A 19,909-nucleotide genomic window follows, 5' to 3' on the forward strand; every position below is an offset into this window, starting at 1 on the left:
TCAAATATAAAGTAAAAATATATTTCAGAACAAGTGAACATAAACCCAAAATCAACTATAAAATAACTGAAAATCATTTAGATATTTATCACTGTAATACGGTTCAAAAAAAACAACTACAAATAACATAGACATTAACTCATTGCTTCTACCAAAAGTAAACAAAAAAAATATTAGTTTGAGAAGATTATCAAAAACACAAAAAATTATTTTTTAAATATATATATACAAGCTATCCCCAAAATAAACTAAAAAAATAACAAAGCAATAACCTCAAAAGAACTACTACTACCTTTAAAACATGTAAAAATTAAACTAAAATTATACTCCAAAATAACTAAACTAGTACATAAATACACTAATATTTTACCTAAAGTAAATTTAAATAAAACTATATAAATAAAAAAAAATACTAAAAGTACCTCAGAATCAACTAGACATCAACAAATGCATGCTATAACCTGGAAAAAAAAAATTCAAAAAATACATCATAACAACTATACATACACCTAAAATAAACCAAATAATAACTAAAAATCAACAATGAAAAAATCACACACAAAAAAATCACATATGATTAAACTATACTTAAAAAAATAAAAAATAAATAAAAATTAACCCAACATATACACAATATATATCAGATTAACTACATATACAAAAAAATAAACTAAAAAAATAGTTTAAAATCAGCTCACACACCAACAAAAAAATAAGAAAAAAAATTACCTAAACATATATAAGGAAAAACATAGAAATGAATTGTAGTCCATAGAATTTCACTCAATCACTACTACAAAAAAGGTCATTTGCATCAGTTTCTAACTGCCACAATTGATTTTTTGCGTCAGTTTTGTATGTGACGCAGAATCCCATGTCGCAAATCAGGCTAACATTTGCGTCGGTAGGCATTTGCGTCAATGGGGCACTGTCACAACTTGACATTTGTGGCAGTGCCCCACTAACACAAATGCTATATTAAAAAAATAAAAATAAAAACTCTATGAACCCCGACCAGTGTACCCAGCCCCCAGCCACCCCATGTGACCCCAGCCCCCTTATACCCAGTCCCCAGCCAGCCACCTCTCAACCCCCACGACCCCAGCCACCCCCACGACACCCACGACCCCAGCCACATACATGACCCCTACGAATCCAGTCAGAGAAAAAATCAAGAGGAGGGTTTTTGGGTTTTGGTTTTTTAAACAATATAATCTTCCAAATCAGAAATCTATACAAAAAAAAAACTATGTATAAGGTTCATAAACATATTATATTCATCAATTTAACCTTAAAATTAAAATAAATGAAAAAAAAAAACTCACCAAAATGGGTCTAGAAAGTTGGAGGCGTCGCTGGTTCTTGGGAGAAAACCTAAGTTTTGAATTTGGGAGAATGAGGGTGTAACGCCCTGGGTAGCCAAGACCGTTACAGTGTGTGTTTATAAAGGTGCAAGACTTGCTAATCAAGTCATTTAGTTAGAAACGTGTTACTGAAACTATAATTGAACTAGGGTTAAAAGATTTGGGTCATAAAAGATACATTTCATTTAAATAAACATTTCGTACATGGGATCTCAAAAGAAATAGAGTTTAAAGGATAGTTTACAAAATCCAAGATATATACAACTACTGGCCACTCTAAGGGCAAAATAAACATTTAAGGTTCTCATGCTCTTGTCCATCCCTCCACCGTGGCGACCGAGCAGCCGACTATGTACATTCCGCCTCTAGAGCTCCCTGAATCAGGGCCGATGAAGCTTACCCTTGCCTTTACCTGCACCACGTAGCACCCGTGAGCCAAGGCCCAGCTAGAAAACCATAATATCACAGCATGATCAATGACAATAATCTAATAACTCATAAAGCATAACCATATACTCAGCAATCCATAGCATTCACATAATCAAACATTCAACATACCAAATTCATCAAATCAACATTAATAACCAAGTCATATAACAATCAAGGTTGACACCCTCTATTTACCCCACTGACTCCAGTCCGCTTAAACCGAGCTAAGTGAATAATAAGCTGTCCTCAGCTACCAATGGCTGAGCCGCGTCCTGTGCACCAATATTAATGACGACACTCTTAGGCCATTTATTTCATATGCACATGGCATAATACCATCATACAATAATGCATACAAGTATAGGGAACCCTTAGTCCCATCATAGTCACATAACCGGGTGCAGTTTTCTTACCTTTAATTCCAAGTGTTCTGATTACGAGAAATGACCCTTGAGCACGATCCATTTTCCGAGCCCTAGCATACACCTAGTTACAATCAAGATAAGGCATTCCATCAATAATAATTGAATAATTTTTCGGTCCAAGTTCTAGCCTTCAGAACATCGAATCCCACCAAACACGGTAGTGAAATCGATCCCGAGCACCCTAGGTTAGATTCCTGCACCTAGAACCTCCTCAAAGCCAAAAATTCCCTTAAGAGTCATGGCCCTAAGCCCCCTATGTCGCAACCCGCCTCCTACTAGAGGCCTGGTCTCCCCAAACAGCAAACACGGGTCGCGGCCCAGCACTCCCCATCTTCGGCTCCCATCTACTCTAGAGGGTCGCGACACACCAAGAACAGGGCCGCGACCTGACCCCTTCAAACCCAGAAAACTCACCATTTCCAGCAGCCAAACCTCACTCAATTTAACCCAAAATCATCCCAATAACATACTTTAATTATCACAATAGTTCTACTATACTCTCAGCAACAAAACCCATAGGAAATCTAGCCTAAAGACTCATCAAAATCACACTTCAATCCTTGAAACCCAAAAGCTCATAAACCTCCTAAAACAGCCAGCTATTCATAGAATTCAAGTGCTAAACCATAATTAAAGACTTACCTTTACTGAATAACAAATCCACCAAGTAGTTGATGAGCTAATTCCCAAGTCCTTAGCCTTAATTCAAGAAATCACTAGCTCAAAATCCTTCCTTAGCTTCAAATGTTGGCTTGAGAAAGAGAGAGAAAGAAAGAGATGAGTGAGTTGAGCTGAGGGAAAGGGAAGGGTCGGTTTAGGAGTTTCTACCTATTTCCCTTAGTTTTGTTTTATCTAACTTAGGTTGCTTGAGTTAATCCCAAAGCTCGGGGTACCAAAAACGTCCCAGAGGGCAAAATGGTAAATTTCCCCAATATTCCCTCCTAAACTCTCTAACTTCAAATATATCTCCAATTATTTATTTTCATAACCCGATAACCCAAATAAATATCTAATGCCCAAAATAACCCTTGACTCGCCCCGAGTCGAGTATCGGATCCCGTTGTGACTTTCCCGCTAACTGGCTCCCTAGGATCGCCTCAAGCCGCATGCTGCAAATATATTCACATAATAATGTGGTCTCCACAATTATAACACATAATTACATCTATGCCCTCAACGAGCCAAAATTACAAATATGCCCCTTTAAACTAAACAGGGCCCACATGCATATTAATACCCATAAACATGCATCTCATATATCCATATAATCATATAAGCATGCTTATCACAGAATCATGCATTAAAATCATTTAAATCACATATAAACCAATTATGCCATCCCAGCACACTAATCAAGGCCCTTAAGTCAACTATTCACTAACAACTGAATCAGTCTTTAATTCTAAATGTAAGCCAAAAATTTGTAGCAAATGTATGATTTTGTTTAGTCCTCAAATTTGATTCACCTTGCTGCATCAGCTTAAAACTTGTTCTAACTAACTAGTTCTTTGTCTTGACTTATTACTAAAATGATGTTTGCAAAATACTTTCTATTAAACATTCAATCAAGCAATGACTGCAATGAACAAATTATTCGAACCCTCCAAAAATACATGTTGATGTCTATCATTATTCTAATCCTATACTAGTTTGTTCGAAGTTCTAATATCCAATTCACGGAAATTAATAGGGTAATGTTGAAAAATGTATATTTGTTAACATTATAAGAATAGAAAGGGATTCAAAATTACAGAGAAAAGAAAGCACATGAAAAACAACATCGATTGCATGAGGTCATGCAAACAATGCAAGTATAGTTCCTTTCTAGATTTTCAAATATTTGGCAAGAAGCATTATAGTCCATTTTGAATTTTTTTTTTTAGTGAATACATAAATACTTTGATAAGTTATGGATTCGAGGTTATTTTCACTGTTACATCAGCTAAACTCTCTGGAAAGGGTCAGGACTCTATGTCACTAGTTGAAAATTTTGTTCAACAGGTTGAAAACAGAGCTGAAAAAACTCTCTCTACAAACTTTCATTTCACTAGGAAAGTCTTATTGCTTGATCTATGGAAGATTTTGCTATGCTTTCTTTAATATGATTATTTCTGAATTATTATAGCTTAAATTAAATTGTTTGAATGCAGGTGGTGATGGCTTTCGTTGGAGAAACTAGAGGCATTCAAAAGTGATAGAGTTGGAGGGTGACAAGGGTTATGGTAAGATATATTATACAGTCACTACACCAAATGCCTCTTTCTATAAAACATAATTATAAGCTAATTGGAAAAGTATTATAATAGGTAAGCTAAAAAGCTAGAAAGCTGTAAAGTAAATTTTATAAGGGAGGAAACAAGAAAAATGGGGCTTTCAAAATTTTCAAAGTTTCTTATTCCCAGATTTTGTTTCAAAATTTTTCTCTGTAATGTTATGCTCTATAAACTAGAGCACCAAAAATTTCTCATTCTCTCTCAATTCTTTCTCTCACATCAGATAAAAAAATTCCCTCATTCTCCCAATTCCCTCAGTCCACTCTCTCACAACTCTCGTCTCTTTCTTTCTTGCTCTCACAGACCCCTTTCTTGTTCTTTAGACTTGGATTTCAAAAGCTAGAAACCAATTTAAGGGCTAGATTATTGGCAAAGAAATTTAACTCATCCATCCCGTTTCTTATTTTGGCTTGTGCTCAGGTTAGGTTTTTTGAGTGGGTTCAATATCAGGGAAGGGCATTTGAAAGAGTTTAATTTTTTTTAGGTAGTAATGGCACACAGGTTACTTCAAGACGTAGAGGCCGACGGTTGGGAAAGATCGGACTTCCCCATAATCTGCGAGTCATGTCTTGGTGACAACCCTTACGTTCGGATGAAAAACTCATTCAAGGTATGGTGTTTTCCAGTTATCATTCTTTGCAATTTGAATATGCCATGTACTTATCCTATTCCTATGTTACTTTTATTAATTTGATGAAGAAGAAAAAACAATCACCTTGTCCTATATATCTTCAATTAACACTAAAGAAATTGAGATGTGTTTTCATGTTTTAAAAAGTTTTCCTTGTGTATTTTTAAGACTACAAGTAAAACTTTAGTTGGTGTTAACTGTTACTTTAACTTTGAACTTGTGGCTCTTGAATGACAGAGAATCTTATGACTACTTCTGCCACCCAATTTGCACTATCACTTGAGTTATTTCCTTGTTTCTCTTTGGATTCGGTTTTTCAAACTAAAGAATGAAAAAATTGATGTTAAACATAAAAAAATAAATAACTTCTCCCTTAAACTAGAGATATCATATTTTTTCATTTTATTTTTTAGGGATTTGGCATAAATTGTGAAAGTCACATGGACCCTTGTTAGTGGCATAATCATTTAGCTCTCATCCATATTCGTCTTGCAACAATATTGGACATAACTTTTACATGGAAAGCCAGACAAATGATGGAATACAATGACAAGATAAGACTAGTGGTGAAGCTTGTTGTTGCAGCGATATGGACAATCACTCTTCCTACATGTTATGCTTATTCTAGAAGAAAATACACTTGTTTCTCCTTGCAATATGGAAGTTGGCTAGAAGTATGGTGTCTGTCTTCCTATTAGGTTGCAGTTGGAATTTATATGATACCTAATGCAATTGCGATGGCGTTATATTTTGTTCCTACTGTTAGAAAGAACATTGAAGTATCCAATTGGAGAATATTCACTCTACTTTCTTGGACACAGGTAAGTTCATCACAAAGGCTTTTTTTCTTCTTTTAAAAGTTCTAGATCAATCTTGCACCAAGTTTTTTCTTAGATGTTGAATTTAGCAACTAGCATTACTTTGAAGGTTTAAGAAATATACTAGAATTCATATTTTTGCTATTATTTCGCTTTCTTGACAAGAAACAGATTTTAGTTTATTAATACAAAAAGATAATGTATCATCTTAAACAGCACACTTTAAAATATTTTTTATTTAATAACCAAAGATCAACTCAAAATTTGATTATGCAGTATGCAACATATTTGGCCAGCTAAAACTGGTCATGTAATTGTACCCATATTCAATTTACTTTCTTTGTCTGATCAACTTCTGGTTTTAAGCTTTGTGTATATTCCCTAAAATATTTGTTTTTATCACATAGCCTAGATTATATGTGGGACGTGGGATGCAAGAAAACCATGTCTCTGTGCTGAAGTAATTTCTCATCTCTCCCTTCTAAATTAGCTATTGAGTTGTCTCTATTCTTATCATTTCCCCTTAATGTGTTATAATTTGTGTATTTTGTAGGTACACATTGTTCTGGATACTAGTACTATTGAGCAGATTTTCTTTCAACTACTGGTTCTGGATAATACATGAAAATTTATTAGATAATTTACTAATAAATCTTTCATTTTAGATTGCCATAAATATCTTTCTTTAGTGGAAATTGTACTATCTAATTCTCAACTTTCGACATAAAATCAGAGCTAATTAATTCTTAGCATTTCTGTTCATTGTAATCTTTCTGATTCTTATGCTAGTTAAATATAAACATGAAAGCATACTTACTGTTAACTGCGGCTAGTGGAATAATTCAGATAAAGCCTCTCATAGGACCAACAAAGCAGATCATGAAAATTGGTGTGAAAATTTATGACTGGCATGAGATTTTCCCAAAAGGTTTTCTCTGTTCCTTTGTATATATTTTTTCCAAAAAAATTAATCAGAAACCTGGTATAGCTACTAAATCTAACCCCCAAAAAATTGCTTCTCTTGCAGTATAGAATAACTGTGGTGCAATAATTGCAATATGGGCTCCTATAGTAGTTGTGAGTGTTGTTTGTCATACTCACTTCTTGATAATAGCTGCACTAGTTATGGAAGCCCATCTTAGTTTAAATTCATTAATGACGAACACTGTAAAATATCTTGAACAAAGAATTAGGGAAGAAGTTAGAAGCTTAGTTTATAGACCAACCTGGTCTAGCATAAATGCTTGACACATTATTTTATTTCTACTTTACAGGTATATTTCATGGACACACAGATATGGTATTCTGTATTCTGTACAATATTTGGTGGACTTTATGGTATTTTGCACCACCTTGGTGAGGTAAGCCATTTCTTCTATATATTTCTCACTATTAGAAGAGTGACCTTCCCTGTGTTGCCCACACCCCAAATTTTGATTTTGTTTATGATTTCTTTTAAAATGTATGTGCATGCTAGTAGGTATGTCTCTGTGGTTTGCTTTAGAGGACTTGTAAAATGTTTTTTGATTTCTTATGGAGGACATGTCGATTTTTTTTTTAAAGTGCTTTCTTTCTGTATAAATTGGCTGCGTTTTATTTTCCTGTTACTAGCACAAGCTCTCTGTTTTGTATGCTTGATTCTTGATTACTGGTTTGAGTTTAAATGGGTATTTGCTTTAGGTGTATGAGAAGCTTCTTGGGAGCCAATGCTTGTGGTGATTTCATGAAATGCAGAGAATGAAATTCTTGAATATATTATATGGACTACTGAAAAAAATTTGTTGGTTCACTTCATCTGTCTCTGTGTTGCCTTCTAGTATCTTTTAAGGATCTTGATATTATATTATTTGCTTGTAGAATTTATTTTAAAGCATACTAGTGCTTTTCTAGTAAACATATTAATGGTGTCATATGCGTACTTACTATACATAATGACTACTGTAATGCATGTTGGTGAATTGGATTGCTTACTTATTTATAATGGTTATATTTGATAATGGTTGAAGTGTGTCTATGAGTTTGATTTGCTATTTTGTATTGCAAGTAGCTCTGGCTGATTTTCTTTTCTTTTCAGGGTCATGTATAGTTTCTCCTTGAAATTAACATGATTTTACTTCTCATTATATAGTTTCTCCTTTAAATTACAATTTGTTAATTATATATGTATATTTATTTATGCTTACCATTCATTATTTGAAAATTATTCTCAAGTGATGATGATGTGTTTACTTGTTCTGTCTTCGTGCATAGGTTGACTACAAAGATGTACCATTTGTTACTTTAATGAATGTTCTTACCTATCCAGAGGTATCATATTTTTTTTATTTTATTTGGTAGCTCTCAAGTTTTCTAGTCCCACTATCTGATTCTATGAGCACATTCTAGAATTTCCTATATAAAATATCAAGTAATAAACCATAGATCAGTTATTTTGAACATGTTAATTGAATTTGACATTGGAATTAAACCTCCTTACTGATGCAGAACCAAGAAAGAAAAAAGAATGAGCAATAGAAAGAGGATAATTTAGGGAGAGAAATAGACATTGACAGAAATGACAAAGAACTAGAGAGAAAGATAACAGCTTTAGTGAGAGACAATCTGATTTTTTTTATTCTATCGTTTTACAAATAATTCACATGGCCAAGAGCCTATTTTATAGATAAACAAAATAACAAGCTCAGACTTAATTAGGAAACTATTCTAGGAAATTAAAACTTTATAAAATTCTAATTTTTCATAATAGAATTAACTTAATCTTGAAATATCTTAATCAATAATAGTATACAAGACTAGTTATGTCTATCTATCAACTAGTTATGCAATGCATTACTTAGTTTTATAATGTCTTTATTGGGATTATGGCACCATTTATGCATTCATGTAAACAATTTCATTATTATGACAGTTCCTAATCCTAACTAGCAACTAATACTGACATCCAAACTTTTGTGATTTTCAATCATGATTTGGTGCTTGTCTTTTCATTTTGTTCATGTATAGCTTTTGATACTCATTCCATCGAACTAATGATTATGAACCTTTAAGTAATTGCTAGTGCTCTCACATCTGGATTTTTAAACCTTTACAACTTATGAACTTATTGAATGAAAAAAACACATCCTTACACATTTAGTAAGCTATTAGCTGGCTTAGGATGATAATAATAATTTCTGCTTGATTAATTTCATATCTGACAGGTTACAGCTAAGTTCCTATGTGTTGTACGGGTAGTAGCATTGTATCCATGGCAGGCTAAAGATTTCTGTTCTCATGGAATTTACCGAGTTAGGCTGACCTTTAGAGGACCCAACTGCCAGAATTCATGTATATTTATATGGGGAAGATGGTGTAAGTTCTTGATCCTGTTATTTGACTTCTATGTTATGGTTTCAATGTGTTTGTTTTTTATTTTCCGACGGTCATACCTGTGATTTAAAGTATAGATTTAAAGATAAAACTAAAAGCTTTTGAGATAGTTTACCATGTAATTTAAGATTTATTGGTTTAAGTTTTCGGGTCTTTGTCTCCTGAGAGCTATAATATAATTTGATCTTAAAGAATTGGATTGCTACTTGGCTTGCAAGAGGTATGTTGTATTTGATTTTTCTTATTTTTAAGTCTTTCACAATTTTGAATATAAATTGTATAACTTTAGTGGAGTTTGGATATCTTAGATATTCATCCGTAGTGAAGTAGGTTCTGAGAATTATGTGTGCTGTGGTGATAACGGAAGGTTGAAAACTTGCATGTCTTAGTGAAGTAGGTTCTGAGAATTTTGTGTGCTGCGGTGATATATGGATGAAAACCTGTGTTGTTTGATTTGTTTAAATTGTTTGTGTTGATTGTGACAGTTTGCTAGGCTAGTAAATGAGGGGATATGCTGTTTGATTTTGTTAATTGAACCCCTCATCCTTATTTTTATCCTTTGTTTGATTTTTGCTAACCCAAATCTGAGTTGGCTTTTAGAGGTTTATTGTTTCCGTCCAATGGTATAATATAAAACAGTCGTGGAATATTTGTTTTTGCAAGTCAAATTTAGTGAAGTCTTATCTTGTCAATACTCTGTTTTTTAAGAGTCGTTTTCGACTGTAGTTCATAAATTTTTTAATTGTTTGTCTTATTCATATTGCATTTCACTTACTTTTATTTTTGTAATTATTATAGTCTTAGGTATTTTATTTAATCGGACCTTTCTTTTATTTGTTAATAGGTAAATGTATATATGTATTTTGTTCATTTTGTCTTGTGGTGGTTTTGATGTCATAGTTGTTTTAAAAATATTATGCTTTGCTTTGTGGAGCAAAATTTAAAGTTTATACACAAATTTCAAGTATCAAGATTTTAGTTAATTTTGTTCAAATTAATCATCATCAACTGTGGATAATGGTGTCTTTTATACTTACATTTAAAGTTAATTGTACATGGAAAGCCTCTTGGACCAGACTTTATGCGAGTATGGGTTGATGCTGATATTGTACTAGAATCTTACTTATTTCGTCCTAATAATGCGATGCTTACAATACAAGAAGCAGTTGGTTCCATAGTTGCATGACCTTCTAAAAAAGTTATTCCAAGAGGTACATTTTCATACTCAAAAAAGAACCAATGTCTTATAATTTAGTGTTTGGTTTCTTTGTTTGCTTTGGTGTAGTTGTGAATTCATTATTTTGTATGTGGTGTCCTCTCTTGGAAATAATTTCCATAGCATTTTTCTTGAAGTAATTTGTGATGCTAGATAATAACAATAAAATATTTCTTTGTTTATTTTGCAGATGTGACAAGCGAAATAGAAAATGATACTTAATTTTGAAGGATTTGTGTTGGACAACTGTAGAATATTTTGTGCTGAAAGTAGTAACTTTTCAATATGTTGAATATTTAAGACTACTTGAATACTTAAAGAACATTTTTTTGTTGATGACAGTGTTGAATGTTTTAAACTAATTTGTGGATTGTTAATACAATGTTGAATGTTTTTACTTTTTGTTATTTGAAAATCAAGTTCATTTGATGATGCCAGTATATATTAGAAAGCTAATTTTAATTATATAAATAAAAAATAAAAATGGAATATAATAAATTAGTGTTATATAAATGAATATATAATGAGAATTTAAACTTATCTAGATATTAAAATAATACGAAAAATGTGTTATAATATCTATTACAATAACACTTTTTATAAGTAAAGAATTTTGTTATGCAAACTTCATTATATAACACAAAAAATGTGTTATACTAAAGTGTAGTATAACACAAATTTATAAGTATTGAAATGTGTTATATAATTGACTATAAATAATATAATTAAACACTTATCTATTTATTAAAATAACACAGAAAGTGTGTTATTGTTGACAGTATAATAACACATCAGTATAACAATGATAAAGTGTTATGTAAAGTACCTTGACCTACGATAACATAGTCGGTCTTAACACGTCAAAAAGTGTTATGGTATGTTTTGATAACACATTTTTGGTCTTATTAAAAGCATTTTTTCTTGTAGTGTGAGTAACTCTCACCATGTGTGCATGGCCCATGCACGCATGAGTTATATGAGTGGGCAAAATAGTGTTTATGTGAAGCTAAGGAATGTTATTTTGGTTATGGTATAGGCTCGTTGAGAAGTTGTCGTTTTACTTAGCTTGGACCTGAGGTAAGGAAGTTAGATAGAATTTTTCTTGTTTATGCTATGAATGGTAAGATTGGTTGTATGAATGGAAGTGCTATGATGCTTTGCGCTATAAATTGTGAAATGCTTTATTATGATGATGTGATTGGATTGTATGATTGTTGTCTGCTATGAATGGATGTTAGCGTGATGAATGTGACACATCAAAAGGGGTTGCTAAGGATATGAAGACGTAACCCGAGTTACTAAGGATATGAAGACGTAACTCCAAGGGTGGACGCGTCGAGGTTATTCAAGGACCAGAGATCTCGTTTACCTCAAAGGGTGACATGGACAAGTTAGCGGGCCATGTTCACAAGGAAAATGTTTATGATGATGTTATGATGTTTGTGTTATGATGATGTTATGTTGTTTATGTTATGATGATGATGTTAATGTTGACGTGATTATGTTTATGTTTATGATATTGACGCCATTATGACGATGATGCTATGATGTACAAAGATGGATGAATATGTTTGAGATTTGTTGTATCTTACTTGTTTGTTGTTTTGTACTTCCTTATTGGGCTTTTAGCTCACCCCCTTACTTTCCCTTCCAGGTAGCAAATAGGTTTTCTCTATGGCATGTGTGGTGATGTGGGGAGTTTTGTCGTCCTGGTGTGTATGGAGTGGGGGCATCCTATGGACGAGAAATGATTAGATTTAAACGCCATTTTCTTTTAATAATGTTATGTTTAATGGGACTTTTTAAAACTTGTCAGTGGAACTTGAACTTTTGGTTGTTTTAGAACTTTGCATGAAAAATGATATTTTATTTTTAAACTATTGGGCCCAACTTGCATGTTTTAAGCAAGACCCCACTAAAATCTTTATAATAAGTGGTTTTCTCTTATAAACAAATGAACATGTGAATGTTTTACAAAGCACTAGATTAGAGCTTTTTACAAATGGTATCACAGCCTTGACCCAGCCGAAAGTGTGGCCAACGGGGACGTCGAGCCCGTAAGGGGGGGTGATTGTGACAGTCAAAATCATGTGATCCGTAAGGGGAAAGACTGGGTAAAAAGTTGTGCAATCCCACACCGCCTAGGGAAGGTCAAGTGTGATGATTCTAAGACTGTGTAGGTATGGGACTACACAGTTGAAGATGGCGTAAATGGATTGATGGTTACTACCTATATCAACAAGATGCATCTTCTTTTCGATAGCCCATCACTTGAGAACTTCAAAGTTAAGTGTGCTTGACCTGGAGTAATCTCAAGATGGGTGACCTCCTGGGAAGTTTTCCCAGGAAGTGTGCGAGTGAGAACAAAGCACGCTGGAAAGACTCGTGTTGGTTTGTAGGGCCACTCGTCATTCTAGAAAGTAGCCATAGTGACGTGGGGCATTACACATCATTAATGGATTCTTGCCATAGGTCAGCATCTAATGAGACCAAAGATTCTTGGAGGTTCGAAGGATCCTCCTCTAATGTATATGCACAGAAATCAGAACAAAAGTCTTTAGAGACTCTAGCTCTTTTACTTCTTCTAGGTTCAGTTTCATTACCCTCATGATGCTCAATGTCCCTAATCACAGGCATGTTACTAGATGATGCACCCCCACTATTTCTCAATTTAAATGGAAATCTATGTTCATTAAAATCAACATCATTTGATTCCAAAATAGCATGGTCTTTCAAATCAAAAAATCGATATGCTTTACTGTTAACAGCATAGCCAATAAACACACATTCATATGCTCTTCTAGCCAGTTTTATCCTTTTAGGATCGGGAATTCTAACATATGCCAAACAACCCCAAGATTTAAAATAAGAGATATTTGGTTGTTTATTTTTTAAGATTTCATAAGGAGAAATTTTGCTTTTAGATTTTGGAACTCTATTAAGCACATATCAAACAATCAATAATATTTCTCCCCACCAATAAGAGGCAGCACCAGAATTAAGCAAAATAGCAACAACAGATTTAGTGAATGTTTTATTCTTCTTTCAGCTTTGCCATTCATTTTAGGTTAGTATGGTACAGTTTTTTCATGTATAATTCCATGTGAGTTATAAAAATCAATAAACATGCTAGAATCATATTCAATGCCTCTATCACTACGAAATCTCTTTATCTTTCTATTAAATTGATTTTCAATTTCAGTCACAAAAGATTTAAACATATCAAGAGCATCACTTTTAGTTTTCATTAAGTACACATATGTAAAATCAGAACAGTCATCAATAAAAGTGATAAAATAACGTATTCCATTTCTGGTCAATGTTCCATCAAGTTCACAAATATTAGAATGAATTAAATCTAGAGGCTCAGTTTCTCTAGTCAAATATTTATGTGGTGTTTTTGTGATCTTAGCTTGGCTACAATAGTCACATTTTTCAAAGTCATTTAAAGATAATAAAGGAATTAAGCCTAAACTACTCATATTCTTAATTATGTGCTTGTTTACATGACAGAGTCTAGCATGCCAAGTATTAAAAGTATACAACATATAAGTAGAAACATTCACTTTATTAACATCAACATTCAATGTAAACATTCCCTCAGTTGCATACCATTTCCCTACAAATATCCCATTCTTAGTTAAAGTAAACAAATCATCCACTATAGTCTGTGTAAACCCCACCTTGTTGAGAAGGTAGCCCGAGACCAGATTCTTTCTCATCTCTAGAGTGTGCATGACTTCCTTAAGAATCACAGTTCTTCTAGAGGTAAACTTTGTTAGGAAAAAATGTATTTTTCTCAATGGAAATGGTAAGAAAATTACAACTCTATGCAAAAACATTACAATAGACAAGGATTGATTAAATAAAGTGTTACAACTCTATACCTGAAAATACAAATGAACAAAAGGAGAAGAAGAAGAGAATAGTGAAATACAACTCTAAGAAAAAGATTACAAATAAAGTAAAGTGTTTGAAACAAAAGAAAAGAAAAGATTACAACTCTTAAATAAGAAATACAAGTAAATAGAGAAGAAGAACATAAAGATGAAAAGCAATAGAATGAAAGAAAGGAACAGGAAACAAAAGATAAACAACTTTCACTCACACTACCAAAGTAAGAGTGTTGGGGATCACCAACTTGAACAAGGTTTGAAACCTTTGTCCAAAAGCTTATTTCCCTCAAGCTCAACCACTAAGGGATCTCTCACAGATTATAGGAAATGCTTTCTGGAATTATCAAGCCTCAAGGTGTTTCTAGCCAAGTGCTCTAATGAATAGAAAAGTCGTGTCTTTCAAGTGAGCAATAGGCTCCTATTTATAGACTTTAGAGACACCCTTTGAATTTCAAATTCCACAAACCGCCATGGTTGTTACCAATGATTAATTAGATTATTATGGAATTAAAAATGAGATTTGGGAGTTATTTGGGTTTTTTGAGTCGTTCAACAAAGATTGAAAAAACTGAAAAATTGGTCAGAAATAAACTTGTGGTCGCGGCCAGGGACATCAGTGGCCGCAGCCACTGCTCTCTGTCCCACAGGCCGCAGCCACCAACATTCTGTGGCAGCGGCCACTAACCAATTTCAGCACTTGAAAATCAGCTGTTTTTCCAAACGGTTCCAAACCCTCCCAAATGATTTTGTAACCCCCCAAAACACATTATTGGAGTTAAAATCATATCTCTAACAGCCATTTCACATATGGTTTTTATGAAATTCATCTCAATATTGTGTAACAACAAATTTACACAATTGAGGGTAAAATTTGGAGTTACAAATTTGTAGCTGAATTTGTAACACCAAATATGTTACATATTTGGATATTTCTCATATATATAAATATTGTAACTCTCTATTATATGTTACAGTATGTGACACTCTCTGTCACATTTATTTAATCTAAAACATTATATTATAATATAATATAATATTATAGTATATTATAATATAATATAACATTCCCCCACTAGATTAAATAGTTATCTTATTGCAACACTTAAATAATCAATCATTATATTTTAAAATATAACATATCCCCCACTTGATTAAATAAGAACTCTCTCTTATAGGAGTCATTGCATTAGTGCATAAAGTAAAGTGTTTTTCAACTTGAACTTTACTATAGTGTAATTATCACAAAATTTGTCGAAAAATTTGGTTGCACTAGGCATTGAACCATCTTTTCATGATAACAAATTGTTGATAACACACACACCTTTGTGATGTTCACTTGAGACCTCTATGTCTCGCTTTGCACCGTTAATGCCCATGTGCACTTTCCATTCATGGACGTTCTTGAGAATACTCCCAATTCTCATGAGAGGCGGCACCACCCTTAGGTCCATATAGGTAGAATTCTTGCAATATTTTGATACCAAAAATACTTGTCTTCACAAGACTGAATTCTATTAAAAAAACCTTTCAGTTTTAACCCTTAACTTGATAACTCACAAGTACTCAATATCTCAGATGGGACTTGTTTTGAGTACAACTAATATTAACTTGATTGACTTGTTGTTACCTATTGAACCTAACACTAGTTAAATAACTAGTGTTAAGATAGGTTACCATCAATCTTGAATCTCTTTAGGGAGTTTAAGTCCCATCCCTCGAGATGATGCAGCCACTAAGTCTCTCGTTAGTGGCTTAGTGAAAGGATCCGCCAGATTTTCACTTGTTCTCACATAGGATAGTGAGATGATTCCTCTTTGAATCAATTCTCTTACATATCCATGTCTTATACTAATGTGTCTAGACTTCCCATTATACACTCTGTTGTATGCTCTAGCCAATGTCGCTTGGCTATCACAATGTATCGATATAGTAGATACATTCTCTTTGATTAGGGGTATCTCTATCAACAGATCCCTTAACCATTGGGCCTCTTTGCGGTAGCAGCTAGAGCTATAAACTATGCTTCCATAGTGGAATGAGATATACAGGTTTGTTTCTTGGAACCTGATAACTCTACAAATTAGAGTTATTTTACCATATTTTATATGCTAATTGTTGCTTAGTTCTTGAGTTTTTAATTAACTCATTAAGTTTTTAAGTAATTTTAAATTTATTAGTCTTATTTTGATTTTATATAATTTTGTGTGTTTTTATAGTTATTTTGTTGTAAAATATTGTAGTTTAATTATTTAAAATTAGTATTGTTAGTTTGAATGCTAAAAATATGATTTTATTGAAATTAAATGTTATGTAAATTAAATTTTAATTAATGTTTTCATGGGAGTTATATGATATATTTTATTAATGAAAATATTTAATTTTAATTTAGTTTATAATTTATTGTGTAGGAAAATTATTGCCCTTGAAAAGCAAGAAAATCAAAGGAAAGATGGAAATTTTGAAAGAAAGTAACAAGAAAAATGGTGTTTCTCCAAAAGCCCAACCACGTGAGGCCCACTCTAGGCCCAACCCGTGGCCCCCCTCCAACACCCAGCCACCACATTGCTGCCATTTCCCTTATTGAGCCCAACAAAAATGCATTTTGTCCCTTTGTCCCCTATGACAAAAATGCCAACTTTTCACCCTTTTTCCTACACATTTTCACCACAACATCATCATTACACCCTATAATTTACCTCTACATACCATATTTATTTTATTTAATTAATCTAATCAATTTAATTAATTTAAATTGATTATTTTAATAAACTCACTTTGGCTATAAATATGGACTTTCAAGACCATTTTTGGGGTGCTTAATGTTTTTGGTTACCATCTTTTTCTCTTATTTTCTCTCTACCATTCTCTCTTCCATTTGGGTTTTTCAAGAGCATTTTGCAAGTATGTATGTCTTTTATTTTGTAATTTCTACTCAAGTTATGTGCTTCTAATCTTTTTCATAAGATTATTAAGATCATGATGAAGCAACTTGTAACTAGGTAATATTTATGTTGTATGTTGATTTCCATTGTAATACAACAAAGTTTATGGATTTTTCTTCTACATATATTTCTTTCATCTTAAATATCTTGTATTTTAGATTGTTAGAACATATTTACACTTTGTTCTTCATTAGTGCATAAACATAATATTCTTTGTGTAAGATGTGTCATTAAATTGTACACATCCATGCTTAGAACAAAAATATTATGTTTTGCCTTATAAATAATGTTCATTGATTTATTTGTTATTTCATTAGATTGATTTACACTAAATGCTTTGAAATTATAATTTTGAAAAGTGAAGAAAAATCCTATCTTTTTATAAGAAATTTGTGCTTAAAATTATAAATCTTTTTGGAAAATGATAGTTTAAAATATTTTAACTATCACTAAAACTTGGGAATCAATATACTAATAAATATTATTAAACTTACATTTTGTGGATTCTAGTATCTTAATAATCTTTTCTTTTAACACTTATTTTCTACTCATTATTGCTTTATTTTTATTCTCTTAAATAGCTTTATTTTTCAATCTTTTATTTTATGTTCATAATATTAAAACTCATCAATCTTTGGAGCTAGGTTAGAATTTATTATTTTTGATTTAAAATAGTTTCATTTTCGATTTTAGACAACTCCCTTGGGTTCGACATCCTTGCTTACACGATCACTATTCTTTATGGACGATTCGTGCGCTTGCGATATATAAATTTTTAAACATACCCGTTTTGGGTCCATCAAGTTTTTGGCGCCGTTGCCGGGGAGTTGCAAGAGAAAAGAAACAAAAATTATCTCAAGGTTAGTAAATTCTTCTACTAGTTATTTTAATTCTTGCACTTAAAAAAAAAAAAAAAACCTAAAAAAATATATATCTATAAAAAAAAACTAAAAAAAAAGATAAAAAGAAAGTTGGGACGGTTCAACCACCCATAAAAAATATACTTATATTTCTATATTTATTGTTTTTTTTTAGTAACGGCACTTGTGCCTCCTAATTTTGTTGTAATTTTATTTCTTTTATATCTTTGTTAGTTGACGGCACTTGTGCCTCCTAAACTTTGTGTAATTTTCTTTATTTATTTTGTTGTATTTTTATTTTATTTAAATTCCGCAAATTACTAGTTGATGGCAATTTTGCCTCCTAGCTAGTTGATGGCAATTTTTGCCTCCTAGTCCTCTATCTTATGTTTAAGTTGATGGCACTTGTGCCTCCTAGTTTTTACCTTAATTTTGTTATGGTTGATGGCATGCTATGCCTCCCTACTCTTGCCTAAATTTTAGTCTTATTTAATTTTTGCCTTATTTTTCTTTGTCTTCTTTAATATTTTAGTGCAATATTGTGAAAAATACTTGAAAAAAAAAAAAAAGAGAAACCTAAATCTTGTCCTTTCACCATAAGCAATTTTTGCTTAAAGGAAATTTGAACAAAATTCCCATCCGCCTCTACTAATTAACCTCGGGGAGTTGTTAGTAGTGCGCGAGTAAGTGGAATCAAATAGGCCTGGGGACAAGTAAACCATAAGAATTATATTGTTATGAAATCTCTAAAAATTATAAGTATGCTCTGTGGTTGCGGTTTTAACTGATCTTCCACATCAGAAAATTGCTTGTTTGAGATTATCCTTGTTGCCTTGTTTGTGAAAATTGTATGCATCATTGGGAACGTAACTCTAAAAAATGATTAGTAAAAAGACGTTTATCTTTATTTGAAATTGAAAGTGTTAGTAAAAATTTGAGCATCATGGAACCTATTGCTAATATTGTTGATGAAAATGTTGTGCCTGAAAAAACTTTGCTTGAATATTTTGCACCTATTTCATCTAATGCTCCTTCGTGCATTGTTTTACCTACAACTTCTGCTACTCATTTTGAGCTTAAACCAGCAATCATTCAATTGTTGCCATCTTTTTATGGGTTAGATAGAGAGGATCCTTACATGCATGTCAAAGATTTCTTAGAAATTTGCTCAACATTTAAATTTCAAAATTTTTCTGATGAGTCGGTCAAACTAAGATTGTTTCCTTTTTCATTAAAAGACAAATCAAAAGCTTGGTTAAATTCCCTTCCCACTGGGTCTATAACTACTTGGGATCAACTTTATAATAAATTCTTGTTGAAATTTTTTCCAATGTCTAAAACTGATAGTCTAAGGAGAGAAATCTCCGAGTTTTTTCAAAAAGATAATGAAGAGTTTTATGAATGTTGGGAAAGATTTAAAGATTTATTATTAAAATGTCCTCATCATGGTTTTGAAAAATGGAGACTTGTAAAATATTTTTATGATGGTTTGACTCCCTCTAATCGTCAAATGATTCAATCTATGCATACTGGAAAATTTTTAAAATTTCAAGGACAAGAGGCGTGGGACGCCCTTGAAGATTTATCTGTCAATTCACAACAATGGAATTATTTTGATCCTAGGTCTAGGTCAACTAATTCACCAAAAATAGGAGGAATGTATGAAGTAAAAGAAGAATTAGACTT

The 19,909-nt window shown here is 32.4% G+C and overlaps 1 non-coding gene across 1 annotated transcript; it reads right to left on the reverse strand.

The window, feature by feature from the left end:
- Positions 1-19,568: 19,568 nt before the first annotated feature.
- LOC133813450 (small nucleolar RNA R71) lies at positions 19,569-19,675 on the reverse strand. The gene has a single exon (XR_009884461.1). It is a non-coding gene; the product is annotated as a small nucleolar RNA R71 (small nucleolar RNA).
- Positions 19,676-19,909: the final 234 nt, after the last annotated feature.

This window comes from Humulus lupulus, chromosome 1, assembly GCF_963169125.1.
Source record: "Humulus lupulus chromosome 1, drHumLupu1.1, whole genome shotgun sequence".
Classification (NCBI taxonomy): Eukaryota; Viridiplantae; Streptophyta; class Magnoliopsida; order Rosales; family Cannabaceae; genus Humulus; species Humulus lupulus.